Source organism: Tursiops truncatus, chromosome 6 (genome assembly GCF_011762595.2).
Source record: "Tursiops truncatus isolate mTurTru1 chromosome 6, mTurTru1.mat.Y, whole genome shotgun sequence".
NCBI classification, from domain to species: Eukaryota; Metazoa; Chordata; class Mammalia; order Artiodactyla; family Delphinidae; genus Tursiops; species Tursiops truncatus.
The window spans coordinates 38,764,818-38,776,059 of record NC_047039.1 but is presented as its reverse complement, the minus strand read 5'-3'; positions in this window follow the sequence as shown (position 1 = coordinate 38,776,059).

Here is an 11,242-nt window from a genome sequence, read left to right as displayed (position 1 = left end):
TGCTGCTTAGGATCAATTTCCAAACAATCTACCTGCTCATTAGGCTCAGTCTCAGACTCTGCTTTTGGTGGCTCCAAAAACTAAGATGACCTGACTAACTTTTGCCCATATTTTAAGACTTTAAAAGGGGCAAAGTCTTAGGTACGATTATCTCCAAAAAATACTTCCTTGCCTCTGTCCACCTCTCTCCATTTTAACTGGTGTTTCTTCTCAGTGCCACCTATTTCACCATAACTTTTGTTAATTCTCTTCAAACCTCCTTGAGAACTGTGCTTATATCAAAATCATCCCTTTTTCTATAGTACCTAGACACTACCTTGAATAATGATATACCTAGGTGGTCATAATGGTATTTCATGAAAATATTGATCTTGCATAATATAATTATATAGTTAATTAAACAATATGCTTTATTTTGGGGAGATCAGAAGTGCATAAAGGAACCATGTAATGTAATAAAAATACTTATTTGACTTCAAAACACTTTCTGGGGAAGAAAATCAAACAACCTCTTCATTCCCTATTTCTCTTCTCAATCATTTTTGTTGAGGCTGAGGCTGGGAACTAATTCATTGGAGGATATAAGTGTAAAGAAAACACGTTTCCTCTGAGGCTAGAGAAAGTACTGAAAAATATATTTAATTATGTGTTGAAATTGGTATAAATTAAATTACAGTATCATATTAAATAGCCTTATTCTCTGAATTAGTAAGCAAGCCCAACAGTTACATACAGAGCTGCTGTAATTGAGTCTTTAGGAACTGCTTGATTCTCAAGAATGAAAATCCTGAAGATGCAAATCAGTAAACAAGAGAGGATTTGAGAAGATTGAAGGCTTGAGGAAAAAGGAGAAACTGAGTTAGATCCTCCATGAGGAATCATATGGAATCCACTAGAATCGAATGGAATAATTATAGGATAATGGAAAACACACACAAGAGAATGGATGTATTCAGGACAAGGAATAATATTTTTTAATGGGTGGACATACACAGTCCCCTCAACATCCATCCAGAGTCTCAAGGATAAAAAATGTTTGCTTCTTTAATTAGCTACCTACTGTCACTTTTGTTACAGAGAATCCAGGTTATTTGCTAAGAGAAGAGAAAACTTAAACAACAACAACAACAAAATGGAATGTGTTGATATTTGTAACAAACAGCTAGTAAGAGAGGAAAAGAGAACCTGGGATGACATGGTCCCATATTTGAGGGAGCAGCTGTCAATCATGTGGAAAGTCTAGAGTGTATCATTGGGAAGAAAGGGGTTTTTTGTTTGTTTGTTTTTCTTTTTGTTTTGTTTGTAAATAAAAAAACAACTCTGCAGTTGGAACTTGTAAACTCAAAGCAGATGGAGAGAAAGTGGAAGAGGGAATTTGTAGTACCAGCCTGGCACCAGGCTGGGAACTGGTATTAGAAATAAGGAGAAAGAGATATGGTAATGTGGGAGTCTTAGATGCTCTTGAGGATGCCGAGAATGCCATAGAGTCTGGGAAGCACTGGTATGGTTAGCAGCCTAGACTAATACTGCTAAGGCTTTGTTAAGTGAGGTCTATGAGCAAAGCAACTCCTAAGTATACAATACAGTATCATTTGCTATAGACACTATGCTAAGAGTAGATCTCTGGAATGTATTTATCTTGCATTACTAAAACTTTGTACCCTTTGATCATCTTCCCTTTCCCCCTTCCCCAAACTCTCAGGAACCACAGTTTTGCTCTCTGTTTCTATGAGTTTATTTATTTTAGATTGCACCTTTGAGATCATATGGTATTTGTCTTTCTGTGTTTGGCCTATTTTGCTTAGCATAATGTCCTCCAGGTCCATCCACATTGTTGCAAATGGCAGGATTTCTTGAGCTTTTGGTGTCATATCCAAAAACTGGTTACATGCACTATGACTTTTTAAACTGAATTTCAATACAGTAAGTCCCCTACATATGAACGAGTCCTGTTCTGAGAGTGCATTCGTAAGTTCAATTTGTTCATAAGTCCAGCAAAGTTAGCGTAGGTACCCAACTAACACAACTGGCTATATAATACTGTACTGTAATAGGTTTATAATACTTTTCACACAAATAATACATAAAAAACAAACACAAAAAATAAAGAAAACATTTTTAATCTTGCAGTACAGTACCTTGAAAAGTACAGTAGTACAGTACAACAGCTGGCATACATCGAGTGAACAGGTGAACAGGCAAGAGTTACTGACTGGAGGAGGGAAAGGAGGTGGGAGATGGTAGAGCTGAAGGATCGTCAGCAATAGGTGATGGAGGGCAAGCTGCAATTACACTCATGCCTGGTGTTGATGGCACAGGTTCTAGTTCCTTGCTGGATTCAATTCTATCTACCCTCTTGAAAAAACAATTCAGTGATGTCTGGGTTGTAGCTCTTTTTTTCTTGTCATGGATGAGGCAAGGTAGCACTGGATTGCATTCTGAACGGCTGCTGCGACCTTCGTGTACTGTTCAGCGTTTGGGTCCTGTGCCTCAAAAACTAACAGTGCCTCCTCAAATAAAGAAAATCCTCTTGCCATTCCCTGTGTCATGAATCTCTTCGGTTCTTCAGTTACTTCTTCTTCCTCTTGTCTCTCTTTGTCCTTTTTCTGGGCCTCCAATTCCAACAGGTCTTCATTAGTAAGTTCCATGTTCACATCTTTTAAAGTTCACAACTTGAAGGTTCGTATGTAGGGGACTTACTGTAATATTAAAATAGTTAAATTGAGTATTTAAAAAGTGATAAAGTCAGTGCTAATGCTTTATCAACATTATCTAAACAAATACTTAAAATAACCACTTAATATAGAGACTATTATTATGACCTTCTCAGGAGTGAAGAATGTAAATCTAGACAGGGTAAGTAACTTACCCAAGGACACAACACATATGATAACTCTAGCAATAGATCCCAGGTCTGCCTGACACAAAGACTGTGGATGTAACTAGTAGACAATACTCTAAAAGTCACCAAGTGGCCAACTATGACCTAAAATAAGAAAGTCTAAGGAAAGTGAGGGAACACTGTCGAGACAGATACTTTTGTACAGTTCAACATTATAATGACAGCATTAAGAAAGCAAACAGATGCATCTGTGTTAAAGGGCAGGGGGAGAGTACCAAGTGGCAGATTTATATACAGTGACATATGCTTACTGATTTAGATGGATAACTAAGTCCTTGGTTATACTCCCTTTTTCGTTTATAAGGAATCATTTTTTCAGTAAGGATTATTGGATGGTAATTATTGCCATGATCAATGCTAAAAGAAACGATATGTTAATATCATTTCTGGTTGAGAAATACTGTTCATTTAGGTTGAAATGAACATTTAAAACAATAGAAAGCATAGGAAGAAACTGAGAATCATTGGAACATTTATCAGCAAGATCTCCGTCCGTGCCTAAGGGCTATCATTCTACCCTTGAGAAGGGTATGAAGAGTAAACATTAATTACTTCCTTAATTTACTCAAAAAACTTTCATGGAGCATCTTCTGAATAAAAATTCTTTATTATTGTATTTAATCTTCACAGAAACACTATTAGGTAAATATTAGTGTCCTCTTCTTATAAATAAAAAACAAAGGTTTGAAGACTTTAAGCCCCGTGCCTATGGTCATACAGCTGGTAAGCGGCTGATTTGGCCTTACACCCAGGGGGCTCTGGTTCCAAAGCCTGTGCTGTATTTCCTAGGAAGGCTGATTTCAAAAACAGTCTGGCAAAACAGGCAAAACACATCCCTGAGTGCCATCATCATACTATTCCTAACAATGACTTATGGGGAAAATCTCACGGATCATGGACTTGGGCAGAATGTCACGTTGTCTGGCAGAACATCAGCTTAAAAGGTCAATAAGCTTCACAGTAAAGCATCCTAATCGTCCATGGAAAATAAATTGCTCATATTTCTGCTTACTAAACAAACTGAAGGCTAACTTACTACATTCACATTGTGGGTAAATTTTCTCCAGATCCAAAAGTTACCAATCTATAAATCATAGTCTGACCAGCTATCACATTTTCTGAAAATACATTTTTAATTATCTTAGCCAGGAATGGGAGCTTTAAGCACGGTACCTTGGTAGAAAACCACATAAATATGAATCAATTGTAGAAAATATAGAGAAATCACACTAGGGGATACGAATGAGTTAAACTACAAGTAAAATATCTGAGAATACATGTTGCTGCCAAAAAACCCTAAAAGAATGAGTCAGTCTGCAGACTTTTGGAACAATCGATAATTACCAAGATGCAAAGAAGACTGACTAGGAGGAAACTGAGGGAGAATGTTTAGAATGGATAATCAGGAAAGAGCTCTCTGACTACTAAAACTGTGAGTTTTTAGAACAATCTATCAACCACAGGAAGCTGTGAAACTGACATTGTTTAGGACACGGATTAAACTCTCAGAACCACTAAAAGCAAGTGTGAGCAGATAACATTAGTGGGAAATGAAGAGAGCAGCCTTTCCCTTATTGTTTACTCCTTTCAGTTACAACTTAGAGGAAGCCTTCTGTGTCCTTGAGTAACATTTCAGATGTTTGTTAAAAGATGCAGATTTTCACCAAGTTGACTGAGTTATGCTTCTTTTGTCCTACAGGCACCGTTTCTACTGGACTTGCTCAATTCTTTCTCCTGTGTCATAAAGAGTCACAAGTGTTGAACTTGTGATTGTGACAAAGAGACTGTTCACTTTAACATACTCTCTATGGGAAAAAATTAGAATAGACAGACATGCAATTAAATATCACTAATATCCTAACCACTCAGGGATAAACTAATATTTTCATGAACAAACTTCCCAATACTTCACAGATGTGTGTGTTTATATATGTTTGTGTTTATGAAGATCATAATTATACAATATATACTCTTCTGCAACTTGCTTACTAGTTGAATATAGTCATTCCTCATGTAATCAAATAATCTTCTAAGTATAATAATACAGATCAGGACTTCCCTAGTGGAGCGGCGATTGAGAGTCCGCCTGCCGATGCAGGGGACATGGGTTCATCCCTGGTCCGGGAGGATCCCACATGCCGCGGAGCGGCTGGGCCCATGAGCCATGGCCGCTGAGCCTGCGGTCCGGAGCCTGTTCTCCACAGCGGGAGAGGCCACAACAGTGAGAGGCCCGTGTACCGCAAAAAAAAAAATACAGATAATATACACAGTATTGATGTATCACCATTAATTCCCAATTGCTGGACACTAGGTTGTTTCTGAGTTCTTACTGTTATATATAATGCTACACTGTCTACCCATTTACACCATTTTTTTGTCATAGTTTTAAACACTTACTAGAAATTCTTGAATTGCCATGTCAAAGGGTTTGGACATTAAATTAATTATTTAAGTACTTTCCAAATAGTGTACCTTTCTGGAAAAGGTAGAATGCAGGCTCTGTAGTCAGTCGGCCTACGGGACCAGAGGCTGATTCTATGTGGCTCAGTTTCCTCAATTGTACAATGGAATTCTTGAAACTACTTCATGTGATCACTATAAAGATTTAATAGGTAAAATATGCAAATTATCATAATAGAATCTGCCAGAGAGGAAACGTTCAGAGATGTTTATTATTATTATTATTGTCATTATTATTTCCAATTAACATTCCAATCAAAAACTATTTTCCTCACCGTACAGGACAGTATATCACAAACATTTACAAATTTAACAAATAATGTTATCTTATTATTGTTTTAATTTTTCTTTCTTTGATTAATAACAGGTAAGATGTTTATCATATGTTTATCAGTCATTTGTATTTTTTCCTTTGTGCCCTGCTTGGTCATAGTACTTCTTTTGTTTTTTTTTCTTAACATCTTTATTGGAGTATAATTGCTTTACAATGGTGTGTTAGTTTCTACTTTACAACAAAGTGAATCAGATATACACATACATATATCCCCATATTTCCTCCCTCTGGCGCCTCCCTCCCAAACTCCCTATCCCAGCCCTCTAGGTGGACACAAAGCACAGAGCTGATCTCCCTGTGCTATGCAGCTGCTTCCCACTAGCTATCTATTTTACATTTGGTAGTGTATATATGTCCATGCCACTCTCTCACTTCATCCCAGCTTACCCTTCCCCCTCCCCATCTCCTCAAGTCCATTCTCTATGTCTGCGTCTTTATTCCTGTCCCGCCCCTGGGTTTTTCAGAACCATTTTTTCTTTTAGATTCCATATACATGTGTTACTATACAGTATTTGTTTCTCTCTTTCTGACTTACTTCACTCTGTATGACAGTCTCTAGGTTCATCCAACTCACTACAAATAACTCAATTTCATTACTTTTTATGGCTGTGTAATATTCCATTGTATATATGTGCCACATCTTCATTATCCATTCATCTGTGGATGGACACTTAGGTTGCTTCCATGTCCTGGCTATTGTAAATAGAGCTGCAATGAACATTGTGGTATGTGGCTCTTTTTTGAATTATGGTGTTCTCAGGGTATATGCCCAATAGTGGGATTGCTGGGTCGCAGGGTAGTTCTATTTTCAGTTTTTTAAGGAACATCCATACTGTTTTCCATAGTGAATGTATCAATTTACATTCCCACCAACAGTGCAAGAGGGTTCCCTTTTTTTCTCCACACCCTCTCCAGCATTTATTGTTTGTAGATTTTTGGATGATGGCCATTCTGACTGGTGTGAGGTGATACCTCATTGTAGTTTTGATTTGCATTTCTCTAATGATTAGTGATGTTGAGTATCCTTTCATGTGTTTGTTGGCCATCTGTATATCTTCTTTGGAGAAAGGTCTATTTAGGTCTTCTGCCCAGTTTTGGATTGGGTTGTTTGTTTTTTTGATATTGAGCTGCATGAGCTGCCTGTAAATTTTAGAGATGAATCCTCTGTCAGTTGCTTCGTTTGCAAATGCTTTCACCTATTCTGAGGGCTGTCTTTACGTCTGGTTTATGGTTTCCTTTGCTGTGCAAAAGCTTTTAAGTTACATTAGGTCTCATTTCTTTATTTTTGTTTTTATTTCCATTTCTCTAGGAGGTGGGTCAAAAAGGATCTTGCTGTGATTTATGTCATAGAGTGTTCTGCCTATTTTTTCCTCTAAGAGTTTTATACTGTCTGGCCTTACATTCAGGTCTTTAGTCCATTTTCAGTTTATTTTTGTGTATGGTGTTAGGGAGTGTTCTAACTTCATTTTTTACATGTAGCTGTCCCGTTTCCACAGCACCACTTATTGAAGAGGCTGTGTTTTCTCCATTGTATATTCTTGCCTCCTTTATCAAAGATAAGGTGGCCATATGTGCATGGGTTTACCTCTGGGCTTTCTATCCTGTTCCATTGAGGTATCTTTCTGTTTTTGTGACAGTACCATATTGTCTTGATTACTGTAGCTTTGTAGTACAGTCTGAAGTCAGGGAACTTGATTCCTCCAGCTCCGTTTTTCTTTCTCAAGATTCCTTTGGCTATTGGGGTCTTTTGTGTTTCCATACAAATTGTGAAATTTTTTTTCTAGTTCTGTGAAAAATGCCAGTGGTAGTTTGATAGGGAGTGCATTGACTCTGTAGATTGCTTTCGGTAGTATAGTCATTTTCACAATGTTGATTCTTCCAATCTAAGAACATGGTATATCTCTTCGTCTGTTTGTATCATCTTTAATTTCTTTCATCAGTGTCTTACAGTTTTCTGCATACAGGTCTTTTGTCTCCTTAGGTATGTTTATTCCTAGATACTTTATTCTTTTTGTTGCAATGGTAAATGGGAGTGTTTCCTTAATTTCTCTTTCAGAGTTTTCATCATTAGTGTATAGGAATGCAATGGAGAGTTCTGTGCATTAATTTTGTATCCTACTATTTTACCAAATTCATTGATTAGCACTAGTAGTTTTCTGGTAGCATCTTTAGGATTCTCTATGTACAGTATCATGTCATCTGCAAACAGTGACAGTCTTACTTCTTCTTTTCCAATTTGTATTCCTTTTATTTCTTTTTCTTCTCTAATGCTGGGGCTAAGACTTCCAACACTATGTTGAATAATAGTGGTGAGAGTGGGAAAACTTGTCTTTTTCCTGATCTTAGTGGAAATGGTTCCAGTTTTTCACCATTGAGAATGATGTTGGCTGAGGGTTGGTCATATATGGCCTTTATTATGTTGAGGTAGGTTCCCTCTATGCCTACTTCCTGCAGGGTTTTTATCATAAATGGGTGTTGAATTTTGTCAAAAGCTTTTTCTGCCTCTATTGAGATGATCATATGATTTTTCTCCTTCAATTTGTTAATATGTTTTATCACATTGATTGATTTGCATATATTAAAGAATCCTTGTATTCCTGGGATAAACTGCACTTGATCATGGTGTATGATCCTTTTAATGTGCTGTTGGATTCTGTTTGCTCGTGTTTTTGTTGAGGATTTTGGCATCTATGTTCATCAGTGATATTGGCCTGTAGTTTTCTTTTTATGTGACATCTTTGTCTGGTTTTGGTATCAGGGTGATGGTGACCTCGTAGAATGAGTTTGGGAATGTTCCTCCCTCTGCTATATTTTGGAGGAGTTTGAGAAGGATACATGTTAGCTCTTCTCTAAATGTTTAATAGAATTCGCCTGTGAAGCCACCTGTTCCTGGACTTTTGTTTGTTGGAAGATTTTTAATCACAGTTTCAATTTCAGTGCTTGTGATTGGTCTGTTCACATTTTCTATTTCTTCCTGGTTCAGTCTCGGAAGGTTGTGCATTTCTAAGAATTTGTGCATTTCTACCAGGTTGTCCACTTTATTGGCATATAGTTGCTTGTTGTAATCTTTCATGATCCTTTGTATTTCTGCAGTGTCTGTTGTTACTTCTCCCTTTTCATTTCTAATTCTATTGATTTGAGTCTTCTCTCTTGTTTTTTTGATGAGTGTGGCTAATGATTTATCAATTTTGTTTATCTTATCAAAGAAGCAGCTTTTAGTTTTATTGATCTTTGCTATCATTTCCTTCATTTCTTTTTCAATTATTTCTGATCTGATGTTTATGATTTCTTTCCTTCTGCTAAATTTGGGGTGTTTTTGTTCTTCTTTGTCTAATTGCTTTAGGTGTAAAGTTAGGTTGTTATTTGAGATTTTTCTTGTTTCTTGACGTAGGAGTGTATTGGCATAAACTTCCATCTTAGAACTGCTTTTGCTGCATCCAATAGGTTCTGAGTCAGCATGTTTTCATTGTCATTTATTTCTAGGTATTTTTTGATTTCCTCTTTGATTTCTTCAGTGTTTTCTAGGTTATTTAGTAGTGTATTGTTTAGCCTCCATGTGTTTGTATTTTTTACAGATTTTTTCCTGTAATTGTTATCTAGTATCAAAGCGTTGTGGTCGGAAAAGATACTTCATACGATATCAAGTTTTTTAAATTTACCAAGGTTTGATTTGTGACCCAAGATATGATCTATCCTGGAGAATGTTCCATGAGCACTTGAGAAGAATGTGTATTCTGTTGTTTTGAGATGGCATGTCCTATAAATATCAATTAAGTCCATCTTGTTTAATGTATCATTTAAAGTTGTGTCCTTATTTATTTTCATTTTGGATGATCTCTTCATTGGTGAAAAGGGGGTGCTAAAGTCCCCTACTATGATTCTGTTACTGTCGATTTCCCCCTTTATGGCTGTTAGTATTTGCCTTATTTATTGAGGTGCTCCTATGTTGGATGCGTAAATATTTACAATTTTTATATCTTCTTCCTGGATCGATCCTTGATCATTATGTAGTGTCCTTCTTTGTCTCTTGTAATAGTTTTTATTTTAAAGTCTATTTTGTCTGATATGAGAATTGCTACTCCAGCTTTCTTTTGATTTCCATTTGCATGGAATAGCTTTTTCTATTCCCTCACTCTCAGTCTGTATTTGTCCCTAGATCTGAAGTGGGTCTCTTTTAGACAGCATATATATGGGTCTTGTTTTTGTATCCATTCAGCCAGTCTATGTCTTCTGGTTTGAGCATTTAATCCATTTACATTTAAGGTAATTATCGATATGTATGTTCCTATTACCATTTTCTTAATTGTTTTAGGTTTGTTATTGTAGGTCTTTTCCTTCTCTTGTGTTTCCTGCCTAGAGAAGTTCCTTTAGCATTTTTTGTAAAGCTGGTTTGATGGTGCTGAATTCTATTAGCTTTTGCTTGTCTGTAAAGGTTTAATTTCTCCGTCAAATCTGCATGACATCCTTCCTGGGTAGAGTTTGGTTGCAGGTTTTTCTCTTTCATCATTTTAAATATTTCTGCCACTCCCTTCTGGCTTGCAGAGTTTCTGTTGAAAGATCAGCTGTTAACATTATGGGTATTCCCTTGTATGTTATTTGCTGCTTCTCCCTTGCTGTTTTAATATTTTTTCTTTGTATTTAATTTTTGATAGTTTGATTAATATGTGTCTGGCATCTTTCTCCTGGATTTATCCTGTATGGGACTCTGTGCTTCCTGTGCTTGATTGACTATTTCCTGTCCTGTATTAGGGAAATTTTCTAATATAATCTCCTCAAATATTTTCTCAGTCCATTTCTTTTTCCCTTCTGCTTCTGGGACCCCTATAATTCAAATGTTGGTGCATTTAATGTTGTCCCAGAAGTCTCTGAGACTGCCCTCAGTTCTTTTTATTCCTTTTTCTTTATTCTGCTCTGAAGTAGTTATTTACACTATTTTATCTTCCAGGTTAGTTATCCATTCTTCTTCCTCAGTTATTCTGCTATTGATTCGTTCTAGAGAACTTTTAATTTCATATATTGTGTTGTTCATCATTGTTTGCTCTTTAGTTCTGCTAGGTCCTTGTTAAACGTTTCTTGTATTTTCTCCATTCTATTTCCAAGATTTCAGATCATCCTTACTATCATTACTCTGAATTCTCTTTCAGATAGACTGCCTATTTCCTCTTCATTTATTTTGTCTGTGGGGTTTTTACCTTGCTCCTTCATCTGCTGTTTCTTTGTCTGTCTTCTCATTTGGCCGAACTTACGTTGTTTGGGGTCTTTTTGCAGGCTGCAGGTTCATGGTTCCTGTTGTTTTTGGTGTGTGCCTCCAGTGGCTAAGGTTGGTTCAGTGGGCTGTGTAGGCTTCCCGGTGGAGGGGACTGGTGCCTGTGTTCTAGTGGATGAGACTGGATCTTGTCTCTGGTGTGCAGGACCACATTCGGTGGTGTGTTTTGGGATGTCTGTGAACTTATTTTGATTTTAAACAGCCTCTCTGCTAATGGGTGGTGTTGTGTTCCTGTCTTGCTAGTTGTTTGGCATGGGGTGTCCAGCACTGAAGCTTGCTA